Source organism: Lucilia sericata, unplaced genomic scaffold (assembly GCF_015586225.1).
Source record: "Lucilia sericata isolate MDLA Ls3-8-SP2 unplaced genomic scaffold, ASM1558622v1 Contig000193F_arrow, whole genome shotgun sequence".
NCBI lineage: Eukaryota > Metazoa > Arthropoda > Insecta > Diptera > Calliphoridae > Lucilia > Lucilia sericata.
The window spans coordinates 147,062-166,553 of NW_023994221.1; the positions used below are offsets into that span (position 1 = coordinate 147,062).

Consider the following 19,492-nt stretch of genomic DNA (forward strand, 5'->3'; position numbering starts at 1 on the left):
TAAATTGCTAGCTCTGATTTGGTGATATGACAAAGATAAGTTCTGAAAAATATATTTCAAAGTTCCTCCGATTTTTTTTCTTTTAAATCATATATAAAATGAGCGGATTTTTTGCAACTTATAACATAGAAATTCAGTTAAAATTTAGTTTAAATTTGATTCAAATTTCAATTAAAAAAAGTTAATAAAAAAACCTACCGTCAATATATCCAATTTCTGATAATTATAGGACGACCGCTCGGCCATAATTGTGTTACACCAGATGTACGGCAACACACATTTGTGTAGATTGACACGTCATACACATGGCATGTAATCAACGATGTCAAACTATTAATTTATTTAATATTTATTTTTATATAGATTTTTGTTTTTGGTTGTGTTTATTATTATTTGTTGTTATTGTTATTATTATAGTTGTTGCTATTATTTGTAGTTTTCTTGTTGTTGATATTTGTTTAAACAATTTTAATGGCCTCAGACGGCGACGTTGTGTAGAACACTCACGCACTTTTTTTCACTCACAAACACAATCCTTTGTGTGTATGTGTAACGAAATAGAAACAGGACTAAGTAGGAATGAATATATAGATTTACAGGTTATAAGTAGTGAATAAATACAGCGGAACGACTGAACAATTTGTTGTTTGGTTTAAGAGTTTTTTTCTTGTTAAAAAAAACTTTTTTTGTTTTCTTTTTTTTAAGTATTAAAAGCGGTTTTATTAAATTTTCTTTTTCTATTTTTTTTGTTTTGTTTTAAGGAAACTGGACGCGTTTTAAAATTTTTTCATACTAGTAATTATTGATTTTTCTTTTTTATTTTATTAATTAATTTTATCATTAATATTTATACATATTTTTTTGTTTTTTAATGATGTGATTGATTTTTGTTATATACAGATGATTATTTTTTGAATATATTTCATTTCTTGTTAATATTTTTTTTTGTATTTGTGTTTTAATTTTTTTCAAACTTTTTTTTATTTTGCACGAGGAGAGAGAAGAAGAAAAATTAATTTTAAAATAAATCACAAAAATCACAGATTATTTTTTTATTACTTTTATTTTTAATTATTATTTTTTTTTTAATTAAAGATGGAAATTAATTTTTTTTAAAGTGGAGTTAGAAAGACAGAGATCTGTTTTATTTGAGTATTTTTTACGAGTTTATTTAATTTATATGATTTTTTTAGTTAGCTGGTATTTACATATGATGCTGTTGAAAATGATGAATTTATTGCAGATAATTTTCTTTGATCGTTTGCGTATTTTCTTAGGATTCTTTCTTTTCTTGGAAGGCCTTGAAAAGGCACCTCTTTAAATACGTTTTTTACACTTTATACAGTTGTGTTTTTTGTGTTAATTTATTGCACAAGTTTATTTTTGTTATTTTCATTCTTTTAATAATTTTTAGATTTAATTGGTTTTTTCCCATTCGTTTTCCAAACTTTATGTCCAGACTTTTTGTTATTTTTTTAGTTTAATTTTTTTTCACTCAATTAACAATTTCTGGCTTCCAAAACGAACCTTTAATAGGTAGATAATTTACCAATTTAATTTGATGTTTTATTTCATGATTTTTATTGATGTTACAGTATCTCAAAAAAGTATTCATATGTATTGATCATATATTTTTTTGGTAGAAACTCTTAAAATGATTTAAATTTAACTTCAACAAAAAGTAGAGAGTTTTAATGAAAAATCAAATTTTGTTGGAAAATAATATAACTTTTAGTCAAAATTCGAACATTTTGAGATTTTTTTTCTATTTTTTTTTAAATTTGAAAGTTTAAGTAAAATATCAAAATTTTGGTTCTTTAATACAAAAATGAAATTTTTAGTTAGAATTTGAAAAAAAGTCGAATTTTTAGTGAATTTTCTAATTCCTAACGAAATTGTTATAAAACTTGGAATACTTAGTCAATTTTGGTTTCTTTAGTGAAAAACTAAATTTAAATTAATTAAAAAAAAAAAAATATTGAATAATCGAATTCTTAGTGAAATTGAAATTTTTATTCAAAAATCTAATTCTTAGTGAAATTAAAATTTTTAAGTCAATTTCAAATTTTTATGAAATTTCAAATTTTTATAAAAATAAAATTTTTTATAAAATGTATTATTTAAGAAATTTCGATTTGTTTTTGAAATTTCAAGTATTTAGCTTGTGAAAATTACATTTTAAATGAAATTTAAAATTTTTAATGAAAAATTGAAAAATAAAATTTTTAATAAAAATTCGAATTTTAAGTAAAAAATTTAGTGAAAAGTCTAGTAAAGTTTTAGTGAAAAAACCAATATTGAAAGATAGAATTTTTAGTGAAACTTTTTTTTTCTATTGAATTTAGAATTTTATATTGAATTTCGAATTTTTATTTAAGTTCGAATTCTTATAAATTTTAAATTTTTTTATGATATTTTGATTTGTTTTTGAAATTTCAAATGTTTTGTAAGTGAAAAATTAATTGTTAGTTTGATTTAAATTCTTTTAGTGAAAAGTCGAATTTTAAGTGCAAAATGTAAATTTTAATTAAAAGTCTAAGTTTTATGAAAAATAAAATTTTTAATAAAAATTCAAATTTTAAGTAACAAATTTAATTTTTATTATAAAATCGAATTCTTGGTGAAAATTCAATTCTGTCTATTGAATTTAAAATTTTTCTGAAATTTTAAATTTTTATAAAAAATTTTTTTTTATGAAATTTCAATTTGTTTTTGAAATTTCAAATATTTTGTGAAATTTTCTAAACTTAACCTATTTTTTATAATTATAAATATTTAATATTAAGGGAATATTTTAGGCCCGTACTGTGGGCCTAGACATAGCTCGATTGCCTTAAGATCCGTTCCATAAAATTACGTAATAGGAATAGAGAGAGAGAGAGAGTATAGCACAAAATCGTCAAGAGAAATATGCTCTATCCAGATGTAGCGTATTTTGTGATACATGGTAATTCAAATAGAATCAGTTAGCCTTACTAAATATGAAATAATTAATAATAACACCCTGTAACAATTTTATAATCAGCTCTTTTGTCCTAATAAAAGGACTTCAAAATTTAAAGGACTTACAATTTCAAACGAATATTTAAAATATTTATATGTATTTTATGATGCTAATATTGGTATGAAATAAAAGCTGGGAATCTATACATTCTATCTATATTATTATCGAAAAAGAAATTAAATTTGAAATAGGTCTCATTTTCGAAACAAAAATGTTAAACTACTTTTTTGTAACAAATGATCTAAGCTTCCATTTCTTTTTTAATCCTAATGAATTGAAATAAATCATATTATTTTGAAGCAGAGGTTCTTAGCTGCATTTGATATTAATATTAATACCAAAATTTTTATATAAATTTGGAATTCCATCTTTTGAAATCGCATGCCCTTTAAATTTTAAAGTCCTTTTACAGGAGCATAAGAGCTGATTATGAAAAACTGAGTACACAGAGTTAGTACTAATGGTCCACAGTTTCCTGTGCACATAGATTTTTTCATGTATGGAAATGACTGTTGCACGGTGTAATAGCATTATACTAATGTCGATATTATAAGGTTATTTTTCAGAAGAGAGTTTAAAGGTTTGGGCCAAATATAACCGAAATGTTGGTTGAAATAGATTTAAAGGGACTTCGTTTTGACAAGACAACATCTGCAAGTCTGCTTAGTATCCAATGTCCAGTTATTACTGCAAGAAACCTTGGATTGATGATGATTCATCAATCGTCATCATTCTGTCATTGACATCCAAGGAATTGATGACGATTCATCTAATTTGTATTTTAGTTCTTATAATAAGAATATTTAAGAGATTTCAAGAATGTTATTTATAGTTTCTGAAATTTAAAAGCTCCTCGTGAGATAAAAGTTTAACATGATTTGAAAATTTATGAATAAAACATTCTACAGAATAAAACTGTGTGTCCTACCAATTTCAAAATATTCCTTACTTTGTACAAAACTCTCTCAAGGAGATATAAGATTCGTTGTTGTAACTGAATCGATTTAGGCAACAAAATTTGAATAGTTCTTGTTACTAAATTTTAATTTGATTGCTTATATTCTGTTGTTGTAACTAAAAAATTGATTTACTGACATCGAATCATGTCATTTGATGAAAATTACTTTGTTACAACTGATCTAACTACTGCAGGTCTTCAGAATATCGTTTTCAGAGTTGGAGCTTGTAAAATTATAAATTTTATCAAACTAATGCCAATTTTAAGCAATAATAACAAAACTAAGATTAAAATCCCTCTGGGGGTTTATGAGCCATTTGACCTTGTTTTATACTTCAATGGAGACAGCCAGACTGGATGTTGTTAACTCTAAAGGCAAAATTATAAGGCAGAGTTTATATAGAATATTTTATTTTAATATTTATTTTTCTTAACTTCATATAACTAATTAAAACAAATTAGAAAATGCTTTAATTATTTAAATTTTATTAAATACTTTTTTCAGAATTGTCACTTAATATTGTACATAAATTTCGATTTCTTTTTATTACTATTATTTTTCGAATTTTGTTTAATTCGTTTGCTTTTTAAAATACTTTATACGTTTACTTTTTTAAGACACTGTTTTAATTATTTAATTAAGATTTTCTAAATGGAAAAAATTAGCAAAAATATAAAAATTTATTAAATTATAAATTAATTATTAGATATTAGTTAAACATTCTTTTATTTTTTAATTTTATTTTTATATATTTGAACACTTTTGTTTATATATTTTTATTATTTTGTTATTTATATATATTTTTTATTTAATTGTAATACAAATTTTACACTAAAATTGTTTTTATAGATAAAATTTCTTTTATAATTTTTTTGTTTATTATTTTTATATTATTGCTTTTCTTTAAAAAACTAAAACATTTCTATTATAATTTCCAAATTTATTTATTTTTTTTTTTTAATTTACTTATTTTTTCAATTTAATTGTTCCCTTGTAAATTACTAATTAGATTTTAACATTTCTCTATTTGTAAACGAAATGAAAATGTTTGTGCTGAAAACTCAACGGAAAACCCCAGTGATTGTTTGTTATGCTGTCATTTCAGCCTCTTTTTTCAATTTCGTTATGTTTTTTCTATTCTTCAAAATTCGTTTTTTATGTTTTATTCTCCTTTCGGTTTTACGCATTTCCACTCTCATTCGTGTGTAGTTGTACGTATACTCATGCATAAATAAGTACATATTTTTGTATGTGTAAGTTTGTATATGTTTAGCACGTGTGTCAAAAAAAAAAGATGAAAAGAAAATGTATTAAAAGAGACTAGAAAAAAGTTTCGTTAAGTTTTATTTTTACTCCATTATTATTTTATTTGATTTCCTTTCGTTACAGTTTGTTTTTCATTCATTCTTTCCTTTCGTGTATGTATTATTTTTTTCTTTGACTTTCCAGGCCAAATTTTGATTTTTTTTTTTTCATTGCTCATTGTTTATTTTTTTGTTTCTTTCTTACATTTATAATCATTGAATTAATTTATAAACTCTCACATACAGACTTGTACAAATTCACTTCATACATAAGGGTACATAACAGGGCAAAAGTAAAGAAAAAAAACTCAAAAATTACCATATTTCGTGTATTTGTATGGGTGCTTCTCCACCTTTCATTTTGTGTTGAGCATGCATAAGCATGTTTATGTTTCATAGTTTATTTTCTAGCTGATTTGTTTGTTCGGTAAGGAATAATATCAGTGAAACTTTGACAACTATGCTATGGTCCATTTTTGAAATAGTATATATACGTCCTTTATTGGGAGTTTTAAATCAATTCTTTAGCTGTCAATAACAAAAAAGTTATTGAAATAACATTCCAAGAGCTTTTTAATCTCTTCGGAAGTTTTAAAAAAAGAACATGTCACCTTACCAAAATGCTGCAGAAAAACGAAAGCTGGTTAAATTTATTCATTTCAACAGTAATACCATGTGTAAATTACAGGGCTTTTTCTTAGAAAGTACTAGAGGTAGAGCAACTACAATCCACAAATTGTATAAAAAATATTTAATTGTTTGTGCCACAGTATTTAAGAAAATTCCGATTAGTTGATCTTAGATTAATTAAGAATGGTGCATACCAAACGGGTTCATTGTGTTTCCTTTCAGAATAAAGTAAAGAGAAAAAGGAAAATAAAAAGAAGATAAAAGGTAAATCTATCATTTGAAATAGAATGAAAAATGAGAATGAGAATCCTAGCCAAAATATACCATTCAAAAAGCCGAAACATTCCCCTGATAAATCTTTTCATTTTGCACGATTTTTGTATGATATTCAGTATTCTATTTTCTAAAGCTATTCAGCATCCTCTAATAACCCAGCAATGACTTGTACTAACACAACATGTTGCTTTTCAATGAATACTACATATCGTCTGCATTACTCTTAAGTAATCTAATAACCGAGGTTCGAACTCCCTAATGACTTATTTAAGTACTTACTTGTAATTGTCAATGTAAGTTTTTGCTGGGAATCTGATATCATCCAACTTATTGGATGAAAATCTAATTAAACGATGACCAGTTAATTTAATATCAAAGTCCTTAGAACACTTTTGTCTTTGAATCAAATCCAGACCATAAAGCATAAGACACTTTGGTGTCCAACTTACTCTTCCAGAACCGATTTAGAGTGCCGCGGAATGTATCAGAGATCACAATATAGTTATAACAAGTGGAACGTAGTCTTTTTCTACAACAGCGTGAGCTAGAGGCTACTCACCATAGCCCCTCTCTGTGACTTGTAAAGAACACGCTAGTGGCGATTTTGTATATGGTTTCGCCAGTCCATATACAAACATTTTATTCGAATACTTGAGCTTTCTAATCTCTGACCATCGCTCACACGTTGCTTAACTTCCGAGATTCGAAAACATCACTTTCGTTTACAATCACGCAAATGCAATGGTCTCTGTTGATTCGACAACAACACCTAGAGACGTAATGGGTAGACCTATATACGAATCCTTGAAATAAGGCAAAGACAAGTTCTTCAACCCAGTACATTTTTCATTTCGATACATTCATTCTAGGTATACAGGTTGAGTGAGGTCCGTATACCTCTTCATTCATTCACTTAACATCAACTGATTCCCAACATTTAGCCACACAGTCAGACTTATGTGGGGTGGCAACACCACCGAACTATTCACCTTACATCATTCATTTAACCAACATTCTCTTTCCGCATTTTGGGTCTATCCACCGGAAAAAGACAAAGTCCAAAACTATGTGCAGAGGGCTACCAGTTCCCGTGGTACCAGCTAAGTCTTCTGGCCCGAGCCAAGGAAAGAAAAGACCGAGGATACATTTGGCGCCACCAGTTTATAGTCCAGGCAGACTAGAGGTACTGGTAGCAAGACTTTTACCCCGAGAATGCAATCACACCAAGATATGAAAAGTTCAACAAGGTGTCATCCACCTCCAGTTATAGTACTGATAGCACCTCTTTTATCCCGGAATTGTAATCACTCTGAGATATGGAAAGTTGATCTACCGAAATTGTGACTTTTTCTTAAAAGAGCAAATTTTCAAGAATCGGAGGAAAGCCTTAAAGCCAATATAGAGACCACTTCTTTCCGAAGTACATAACAGTTAATTGTGTGGAATTTTATTGCGATAATAATTCAATTTCGGTTTATGTCATGATATTTTCGGAAGCTTATAACTTCTACGTAAATTGCAATCTGTAATTTGATTACAAGGTTTTTGTGGAAGAATCGGCGGACTGGAACTCTGACAGTCATTCTGGGCGGTATATAATATTCCTTTATAATTGCTCCATTGGCATTAGATTAACTAATCACAGTCCTTATAAAAATACCAATGTTTAAGTATTATAGCTGCGTGTTTAAAATGCATTTCAAATTGTATGTAAATTTTTGTTATAATTTTTTTTTTTTTCATTCGTTGTTGCCTTTAGTTCTTTAGATTATAAGTATTACAAGTGTTTTTTATGTCTGTTACAACTGTCTAAAATTGAATTATATTTATGTATGAATTTGTGGTTCTTTTTCATACTTTTCTTTTCTGTTTTTAATTTCTAGTTTCTTTATTATATGAACATACAAACACACACACACACACACTTGACTGCTTCTGAAAGGTGTAGTGTATTGTATCTGTGTTTAATTGTTTATAATTGAATTATTAGGAAGTGAAAATATAATATTGTTTTATAAGTGTTATTGTTTCGAATGGTTGGCTGTCTTATTGGATTTTTTTGTTTTCTTTTTTTGTAAATTGATTTTGACATTGCTCATGAACTTTTAGGTCATAAAATGTAACAATGAATAAGAAACTAACAAGACACAGTAGATACATATTGTAAATTTTAAGTTATCTAAACATACATAACCAAAAGTCAATTGAATTTCACAACTTTTAAATTGTTTTTAATATAACAATTTTTACATTTCTAGTTGTTCTATATATATATTTTATTTATTTTTTGTTTTTCTATTAAATTTTGTATGAAATCAATGTTTGTTATTAGTCATCCGACCACTATCATCGCCGCCTACACACACACAAAAAAAAAACAGTCAACTGAATTTTTTTGTTTGTAATTCTAAAAGAGAGAGTTGTTTGTTGTTGTTTTTTTTTATTGCAAAAACTACAACGACAAGAACAAATTAATTTTTGTAAAGCTTCTTTTTTTATTGTCAATACATTTTATAGTATAAAGTTATTCTTATTATCCCTTAAGGGTAAAAAATATCACATACAATTTCGTCAAGAAATCTACAGTTTAGTTGAAAGTAGAAGTTTTTTTAGAAGATGATGTCCGTTGAATTCTAGAAAATTTTCTTCAAATTATACAATATTTTTGTAATAGAATTATAGAGTATATGTAAACGGCTACTTAATATTATTGGTGTAGGTGGATTGTATCTTACATCAGAGTTGTAAAATTATCTTTAAGAAAAAGATGGGGTTTCCTTTAGCAACTTTTATTTAAAATCTTGTTAAGTATACAGCTTTTTTTATTCTTAAATAAAAACTAGCTTTTTTCGAAAAATTTTGCTCAAATTCTAAAATTTGTAATAAATTCCTTTTTAAGAAATATTTTAAAAATTTTCTTTAAATACAGAATTATTGATATATGAATTTTCTTTCTATGGATACGTTTTTATAACTTTATAATAGAAAATTTTTTGTGAATTTTTTTTTACGCAGACATTTTATAGTGAAAAATGCTCTAATTAATGAATACTAAACACAATTGGAAAATTTCAGCACAATAGTTCAACAATCGGGCATACATCTGAGAATCTTAAAAAGCTCGATAATATACAGGGTGAATTAATCACTGGTATCTTTTAAAATCATTTTTCGATTTGAAATATTGTCACACTTACTCGGACTAAAAGGATCACTTTACACGCAAACAGCTTTTCAATAGTTTATTGCAAATTTATGACTGTTGTGTGTAAAATATTCGTGAGTCAGGTTTCCTTGTATTCAACTGTAATAAACCCCGATTTGGCACGAAATTTGTACCAACGGGCAGCATTGCCTACTTTTAAAGGCTGAAGTATAAGATGAAAACTTGGCAAATTTTTGGTTTATATTGTAAGTTGTTCCCTCGGGGACAAGTAAGCTTGATGAAAGACCTCATCTTGATGTCATTGCAATCCCGGAGAAAAGAGGTGCTATTAGTACTTTTAGTCTGCCGGGACTATAACTACTGATGATTAAATGTATCCTCTGCCTTTCCTTGGAATGATTTGACATGGGGTGGAACCAGAGCACCACGCAATCTGGTACCACGGAAAACGGTAGCAAGTTTGGTGCTGATAACCCACAGACAACAGATACCCCATAGAGGAGAGACTGTGGGAATAAGCTTTGGAAAAGAGTTGGTGTTAAGTTTATATGATACGGTATGGATGTAGGGTATATGGAACTTACGCATTCGTTTACTAAGAGTGAATGTGTCGGGTGTTGTTCTCTAAGAGTGTGTCAAATTAATGAAAATTATCTGGTTTGAATGGTCATGGATGAAAGGTATCTTATACACGTGATATTAGTGCTGTAGCCGACTCAATCCATCCCATCTGCGTGGTTGTAAACGGAAGTGATGGGTTTGCATCTCGGAAGTTAAGCAACGGGCGGCAATGGTCAGAGATTAGATAGCTCGAGTACTTGAGCAAAGTGTTTGTACATGGACCGGCAGAACCAAAAGTCGTCAAACTCTTCCAGCACATCCCAACCACTCCATTTTTTCATGGAAAACTATCGAGCGCATTGCTAGGCGTCACAGCGTCAATCCCAACACTATGGAGCTTCCAGAAATAGTCTATATTGTAGGACAAAAGTCTTCTGGTGCGGCGAAATTGTATTGATTATCCCGCCAAAATAGAATTAGATAAGGTGAGGTGCGAAATCTGAGGAGGAGCCTTCAAATTTTCTTTCTCAACAGCCGACAACTTAACGTCCCAAATTGTCAACGTTAATATACCTTTTTTGTAAACATTTCGATGTTGTAGGAAGTTCTTCCCTGGTGAAAAATATATACATATATATATATATGTATATATGAGTTGACTATCTTTAGCCGATTGGGATCGAAAATTCTATTGTTATGGGAACGTTATTAGATCATTTAATGAGTTTTCTAAAAATCCACTGATAAGGACTAATGAACATAGAATCAACGACGGAGCCTTAAATGGGGGTAACATTCATTACAAATTTCTGAGAGTCTATTGGAAGATTTTGTCGTCTCCAAAACGTCATCTAGATGATGTCAAAAAAGCTGCAGACTTTTTCTTTAAAAGCCACACATTTAAGTCTAATATAGTCAAAGGCAGTGATATAGAACCAGAATAGTATTGGATAATTAGACTGAATGGATAATCTTCTGTAACCATGTGTCAACCATATTAATGTAATTGTGTTTTATAAATAATAAAAATATTTCCTTTTACGAATAAACCTCTAATTTACCGAAATAAAGTTCACTTCCATTTATCTCATTTAACTTTACTCGTGAATCACCTTTGTGAGAAGGGTATTTATAAATTTGTCATTCCGTTTGTAATTTCCACAATATAATTTTCCTATCCTATAAAGTATTGTGGATCCTTATAGATAGCGGAGTCGATTAAGTTATGTCGGTCTGTCTGCCTGCTAAAATCAATTTTCTCCCTCTATTTGGAGAATTTCCCCTAAACTTCCTCTTTTAACAGAATTTTTGAAAAATTTCTTATTTATAGAAAATTTTTCATATTTATTATTTCACTTTTACCAAATTATAAGCTTTCAACTAATTTTACCATTTCCTCTCTTTTGCAGATAACACCAAAGATATAATCGGTAAGTTTATTTATCATACTTTACAATTGGTACAACTTACATACAAAATAGTATTTTACAAAATACTTAAAAATATATTTGTATAACCTCTAAATCTTAACATAGTTTACATCTCAATGCATTCACAGAGCAAAAAATCTTTTGCCAAATAAATATACCCAAGAAGTATGTTATAATACTTTTTAAAAGCACTTTAAAAGGAAACCCGCATTAAGAAAATGTCACAACTACAATAAACTGCATACATACTTAAAAATACATCAAATGTAAAAATGTTTCTAATCTTTAAAGTCATAAAATGTAGGACAAACATTTCACATGAAAAGAATAATAATATTGCGAATGTCAGCTTTTATCAGGAAATTATTGTGAAAAACAAAACATAAAAGAAACTACTTATTTTAATCGTTATTAAATGGAATCAAATGTAAAAACATGCTATAAATTTGAAAAGAATAACTTCCCTTTTATAGTTCTTATATAACTATACTTAATTATAGTAATCGTTTGATAGAGAAAATCTCTAAAAATGTTTTTCTCATATTAACTTTTTCATAGAAATTGATAAGAAAATGGATTTTCTTAATAAGGATTTACATGTATATAAATAATATTTTGCTCAAATAATTTTGGCATAAATAGTTTTTTTCTTCTATTTTAAAGTTTTTCAACCGAAAAATTTAACACCGTACGCGACAGGTCAATGAATTTGGTATTTTTGTATTGATTTAATGAACTATTTCTATTGCAGTTGTTGTTATTGTTGTTAAATATAAACAACTAAACATGAATAAACAAAAACAAAACAATAGATACATTCTTCACAAACACTTGAACTATAAAGATAAACAAACAAACACATGTATATGAATAGAACAATAAAAAATGAAGTGTATTTTTTACATACAAAATTGTATCTGTGAGACATTTTGAAAAAAAAATATTTTTATCAAAACGAATTTGAGTTAAATATTTGCTTTCAATATTCATTATAATTTTGACACCTGATAATTTCCTGATCGAAATTTAAATGTAATAGAAGTAGAAAAATAGCTTCTACCTAAAACAAAAACAAAAAAATCGCATAAATTTACTTTATTTGCCTCAACATTAGTCTAAAACTGTAATTATATTTTCTCTAAATTGTTCAGATGATTTCAGAAATCAGGTACGAATCGAGCTCAAATCGAGCCGTCTATATTGTAGTACCCCCAATATGCTAACCTCAAGAATAAAATCACTTATTTGATTTCACAGAGAACTATAAAATGTTCTTCATTATGCACAGTGGGACATAATCACATTTTTGGAAATTATTCTGGTTCGACCGAAATTTCTGGTTCGATCAGGACCAGGCGTAATTAAGGAGTATATCAGTTAAATTTTGAAAATAGACCCCATAACTTCTCCAGGAGCGGTGAAATGGGGGCTCAAATTACCTTTAACATGTATATTTTTTAAGCTGGTGTCAATTCTTTGTTTTCCATCCGATTTTAAAAATTTTATTTTTTGAAAGTGCTCAGAAAGATTATGATACATGCTTACGCGTGCTAATTATCTCGTATAATTTTCAAGTCATAGTCATTTTAAAATTTAATCATCTTTCCATACCTTGGCCAACTTCTCTTTAAAATATCGGACGTAATTTTATTCCAATATCTTTAGTGGATTAAAAAAAACGATTTTGAATTTGAAAGTACTATCCAATACGAATAACATTGTTTAATACCGATCGGAAGACATCGGTTACAAAAGTTAGGTTACTTGCCATGAAATCTCGCATATTTTAGTCGATTTATTGACAATAAATCTGAATGTTAGTACAGAAATTTCTGTTCAATGTTCGCCATACTTTGCGGTACAATTTCTCGTTTTATAAAATTAACTTGTGCTGTCACGATCACCGTTTAATCTACATATTAACATGTAAAAGCATTGTTGTTGTTGCTTTTTCCTGACAAACCATGCAAAAAAAACTCAGAGGTTGTATAGGTTTTTTCACATACAATGCAATATATATTTTTGGAAAGGTGGTTAATTAGCAATTTTTATTTTTGCCTATACATCGAAATTTTGAGATAAAGTGGTTTTCATTTACCATCCCAGCAAAAAATCTGAAATTTTGGTAATATCCAGTAGTTATTTCATACATTACTTGGTAATGAGTGTTCATTATCATCCACATTATTTCATTTAGCTGAATAGGTTATTACTGGTAAAGAACAAAACAATTTGGATTTTTTATGGCTCAATTGTCTAGGTCGTTCATTTAACAAACAGGGGGTTCGTGGTTCGAGCTCTGCTGGAACCACATAGTTCATTTCTTACATTCTCATTTATACTTTTTTCGAAAAACTCTTGGAAATGTGAGTGATAAAAATGGCATCTATTCACCAAGATTAAAGATCACTGCAACGGAATTTTTAATATTTTTGAAACAGGAATCCTTTGTTAGAGTGTTTAGAGAAAGACCAGTCAAATTTTGTATGTAAAATATAACTGCAACTCTAAATATTAAATTTTTTCCCTACTAACCATTTTTTAGCATTTTCCTTCTCTATGAATAATTCAAAAATTTCACGTCCTAAATTTTTTTAAATATTTTTTTTGGACTTAGATACCCAAAATAAAGTTATCCATATAGGATTTATATCATGAACAGATCGTTGTAAACTAGTCTTATTGATTGTTTCACAGTCAAAAAAAGATCTTCCAAAGAAGCGAAAAAGAAGTAGAATTTACTCCATGGAAGTACTGACCTGAATAAGTAAGAAAAGACCTGAATATGTTATGATTTTAACACGGGCTTGTCATAGGAAGGATGTCCTTTTTATTTGATTGCAAATTCACTACTTCTGAAGTCATTCTCAAGAAGTAATTTGTATGCTCTTTTTTTTGGAAGTTATTTGGAAGTGAAATTATAGTATTATGGAATACAACTAATTTTACTTGAATAATATTAACATTAATAAGGGTAATAACTTTGGAAGTACTTCGTTTTATTTTTGCTGGGTTTATTTTCAAATATCGATTTCTTTTTTAATTTAAATTTTAATTGAAATGATTTTTTAATAAATCCAAACTTCCATCCATCCAAACGATTTGAATCATTTGATTAATAACTTAAGTCTGATCTTGTCTTAATACCGCTGTATTTAAATGATTTATTGATGAAAATTCTCTTATAAAGTTGTTATGAGATTTCTAGAACGAATTATGAACTGTTTCTCATATATATATCATACATATTTGTATGAATGTTAAATATAGCTATAGATGAACCGATTTTAATCATACCCAATTCATCAGTGGATTTGATTACAAGGTTTAGCAAGGTATTATAGAACCAAATTAGAACTAATTCCTAGGGAATTGGTATATCTTTAGATGGGTGTAGGTTCAATATTTGTGTATTACAAACACTATCATATTTACACATATAAATTTAAAATAAGATCGCAAATATAAATTCCTTAAATGTTATTAATTCAGATTACTGAAGGAGATATTTTCCAAGGGTATACCCTTGGAAAATATCTTGATTTTACGAATTTCGTGATAGGTCCTATTTTAGTAAAAAAAATACTTGGCTTTATGAATTTTTTGTTTGATTTTGAAATCCATTTTTGTCTGTGTAATTACTCAGCCTCTTCAAACTGACATATAATCTGATTTGTAAGTACTTATTTTAGGATTTTGTCAGTTTGTGTTAACAACTGTTTTATAAGCATTTCCATGCGAGAGTTGTAATGACTTATTTAACTCCCTATTTGTAAGCGTGTGTGGTTACAAATAGGGAGTCAAATTATTGATTTCTGCTGAAATGCCAATGTGTAAGTAGCATTTTAACTGAATTTAAGTCTATGTTGGGAGATTTGTATTTTTTGGGTTAGTAAAAGATTTGTGCCTTTTTAGAGTGTCTATACATATATGTATGTATGTAGTTAAACATCAGCAAAAATCTCTTCATTTACGGAAGTTTCAATTTTATATTCGCAAACACTATAACCACTTTTCATAGCCTATTTTCCTAGTAAAAGCACATTGAACTGTCTGATAACAACTTACTTTATAATGCTGATACATTGAAAAATAAACCAAAAGCAAATTGAACAAATAAGAAAGTATAGTCGGGCGTGACTGACCATATGATACCCTACACCAGTTATGAATATTAAATGTGATTTGTTTTTCATAATTAAGCATTTATATTAAATATTACCTTGTTCCGATACATTTGAGCAATTTATGGATGAAAAACTAATTTTCTGAAAAAGGCTTTATATGGGGGGCTAAGGGCATATATGGACCAAACCCGATAAAGTTTTGTGAATGTATTTATATTTATATAATATTTATTTAATATTTATTTGTGCTGAATTTCATCGCGATATTTGTGTTTATAAGTTCATTTTGGTCATTGAAGCAATTTTCTGAAGGGGACTTTGTATGGGAGCTAGGGTCAAATGAGGCCCGATCTTTATGAAATTTGGCGAGGTCATCAAGTATATTTAACTAATTATGAGTTCAGAAGACCTTTTCGGGGGGTTCTGTTGTATAGGCTTCGTCCTTGGGCCGAAAAAAAGCATGTGTGCCAAATTTCATCCAATTATCTTGAAAATTGCGACCTGTACCTTGTGCACAAAGTTTACATGGACTGCCAGCCAACCAGCCAGACGGACGGACGGACATAGCTTAATCGACTCAGAAAACGATTCTAAGCCGATTGGTATACTTTTATAGGGCGAATATTTTCGTATGTTACAAACATCAGCACAAACCCAATATACCCTCCCCACTCAAATGGTGTAGGGTATAAATAGATATACCTAGTATAAGTATTTGTTAAAATATCGGAAAAATTTTTGTGAATTATTCACACATGTAATAATTATTTTAAGATTTAATATTTACTTTTAGAAAATATATGTATTTTTTCCTTGCACTTTCTAAAGGGTCACTAGCATTTTAATTCACATAAACTTAAAAACAATAGAAACCCACTTAATTTTAATTTCGAGGGGGTTGTAAAATGTTCTATTTATTTATTTTTTTCCTTTTTCTATTGTGTATGTGTTGAATGATTTTATTTCTTTTATATATGTATGTGTGAGTGTGCGTGCATGTGTGTTAGAATATCTGTGTGAGTTCAAACAATTAAAATCAGCTGTGTTGGGGATACAACGACCTGTCAAGTTATAACAAAAACAACAACCAAATTAAAGTAAGGAAATACGAATACGAAGTAAAATAAAAATAACAACAAAAATTCTTGTTTTTTCACTTTATCTTGTTCTTATTCTATATGAGAGAGAATAGTATTTGTAATAAAACAAAATTTAACGAAACTTTGTTGATGATTTCCTTTTTGATTTTACTTTTTGTTGTGTTTTTTTTTCTATTAACATATACACCACATGGTAAATTTCTCCCAGAAAACAAAAAGAGAGCTAGAATGAAAACCAAAAGAAACCCGAGTATTTGACAATGTAAAGTGAAAAAATACAATATGATAAATGCAAAACACCGCTAACGAATACACCATATATACAATTATAAGGATAAAGGAATGCACTAATCAAGTGTTTCTTTCTAGCACGAATTTCTAAGGATATTTGGAATCGAAAAAGGATCAAAGAAAACTGGGAATAACTTGACAAGAATAGAAATAAACGCACTTTTTTTAGATTATTAAGCATTTAAGAATTTAATTTTTTTTTATCAATTCTTAATTATTTTAAATGTTTATAGTAAATAAAATATTAAAAATTTTGACACACACACATATAGAGGGAGCGAGTTATACAAATACACTTACAAACTTTTGCATAGCTATACATATGTGTACAACATACATACATATACACGCATGATTATGTTCAAGGAAAATTTGACCGAATTTTTCCGTTTCTTGTGTTCGTTTAACTAACGACCACGATTGTGTTGGTTACGGCGACGATATGTCGTTTATATGTAAAAATAAAAAAAGATTTTTCTGCTTGTTTTTTTTTTCTTCTATTTTTTCTAAAGGGAATGGGTCCTTTTTTCAAATTCTGGGCATCAAGAATTCTTAATTACTGATTTATATTACACACTCTAAATAAGTTTAATAAAAACTTTATAAAATATTTGTTTTTTAATTAACTAAAATTTTTTAACATTTAACATTATTTAACTTTGTTTGAAATGTTTTAATTTTCATACACTTTCAGCACTTTTCATTTCATGTTTAAAGCCAGAAAAAAATGGTTGCCCCTAAAATTAGGTTAAACTTTACTTGAGATATTTTCTTTCATTTCGGGGCTTTTAACCTTAATTCTCTACTTAAACCCGGGTATTTGTTGTAATTCTTTTTAGGTATTTATTTAGTTGTAATTTTAAAATCGAGATTTTTCTTCTTCATTTGGGGAAAAAAATTAAATTTTCACACTTGCTCCACTTTTTTCTTCATTATTATTTTTTTTTAGAATTTCATGTAGGTATAAGGATTTTGCCTCAACCTCAGTTTAGACCGCGCACACCCGCTCTTGTTCACTTTTCATAGATTCACTTGTATCAGCACCAGCCCCCTGACCCAAAAACCTGCATACATGTGTATTGAATTTTCCGTAAGCATAGAAAAGAAAAAATTTGTCTTCACAATTCTTTTCACATCACGCTGTTACGTTTTCCCAAAACGAAACACTTTTTTCAAATCAACTTTTAACACTCGAAATCCATGTTTTTCTTGATAATTTTCATACAACTAGTTTCATTACTCTAAATACTTTGATTTTTTCACAATTTTTAATTAATTTATTAGGATTTTACCAATTTATTTTCAATTTTTCACAGAGCTTCTAACGATTTAAGTCTAACCATTTGGGGAAAAAATTCAACGAACCTTACACTTAAACTTGGTCACAATGTATTTTACAGCTTTAAAACACCAATACATTCACACGCAACGACCAAAATTTTCACTTCATTTTCCCTGTATGGGTGACGATTTCAGGTTAGAAATGTCAAAACGAAAAGAAATGTCCATAGACTACCAGAGAGTAAAAATAAATTGGCGATGGCAAAGAGTAAATAAGAAAAATATATGAATTTAACACATTTTGGGGGTTGTATAGTTGTCTTTTTTACGAGGCCTATAGTCGTTTCGCATGTGGTCGAAAAACAACCCCCTCTTCATTCACACGTACACAAAAATTCAATGTATATGTAAATGTACTTAAATGAAGTTATGTATTGTTGTTGTTGGATTGGTTGTATTCCCTCTTAAAGCACAATAATAACTTTTTTGTAATTGTCAAAATAAAAGCTTTCGTAAATACAACTGTGAGCTGTCAACATTTGTTAGAGCAAAATTTATAACTGAAATATTTAATGAGTAATTATTAACATTGAGTTTTTTTATGGCCTTTTAATTAGCATATATGTAGCTTTTTTGTAGTTTTGTTTTGTTTTGTTTTGGTTTTTTTTTTTTTTTTTTTGAAAAAGTAACCTTTCCACCTAAAGGTTTTTGTCCATACTAAAGCTTTTTTCAAGGGTTGTTTTTATTTTTAGGAAGCTTAATTTAATGTACAAATATTAGATTTGTAGCACAAATTTGCTTCTATATTCAACAGGTGTTTTCTGGTACTGACCCCAGTAGTTGTCTGGAAGTCAATGTATCCTTTATAAACAATTTTGCCAAATATCTTAATACCTGTTCTTAATTTTTTTGGTTATTTGTTTATTTATATTCATTGTCATACCCATAATATGCTATAGACTGTACTATAGACTGCATTATAGACTTGTCTATAGACTATATGCTAGATTATAGACTAGACTATAGATTAAAGTATAAACTATACACTAGACTATAGACAATACTGTAGACTATACTATAGACTACACTATAGCCTAGACTATAACCTAGACTATAGCCTAGACTATAGACTAGACTATAGACTAGACTATAGACTAGACTAGACTAGACTAGACTACTATAGACTGGACTATAGACTAGACTATAGACTAGATTATAGACTAGACTATAGACTAGACTATAGACTAGACTATAGACTAGACTATAGACTAAACTATAGGCTAGACTATAGACTAGACTATATCCTAGACTATAGACTAGACTATAGACTAAAATATAGACTATACACTAGACTAGACTATAG

At 28.2% G+C, this 19,492-nt stretch overlaps 2 protein-coding genes across 6 annotated transcripts in view; one reads left to right on the plus strand and one right to left on the minus strand.

The window, feature by feature from the left end:
- The window catches only part of LOC119601847 (voltage-dependent calcium channel type A subunit alpha-1), a 139,591-nt gene extending 138,675 nt beyond the window's left edge, over positions 1-916 (minus strand). For 2 of the 3 annotated variants that reach the window (XM_037953039.1, XM_037953038.1), the window contains exon 1: positions 199-916. The gene's annotated coding sequence lies outside the window, so the exon portion shown is untranslated. The remainder of the gene's footprint in view (positions 1-198) is intronic. The other variant, XM_037953037.1, reaches the window with a different exon arrangement.
- Positions 1-19,492, plus strand: part of LOC119601849 (alpha-protein kinase 1) — a 273,362-nt gene that overhangs the window by 20,486 nt on the left and 233,384 nt on the right. For all 3 annotated transcript variants that reach the window (XM_037953042.1, XM_037953047.1, XM_037953043.1), the window contains exon 2: positions 11,310-11,330. The gene's annotated coding sequence lies outside the window, so the exon portion shown is untranslated. The remainder of the gene's footprint in view (positions 1-11,309; positions 11,331-19,492) is intronic.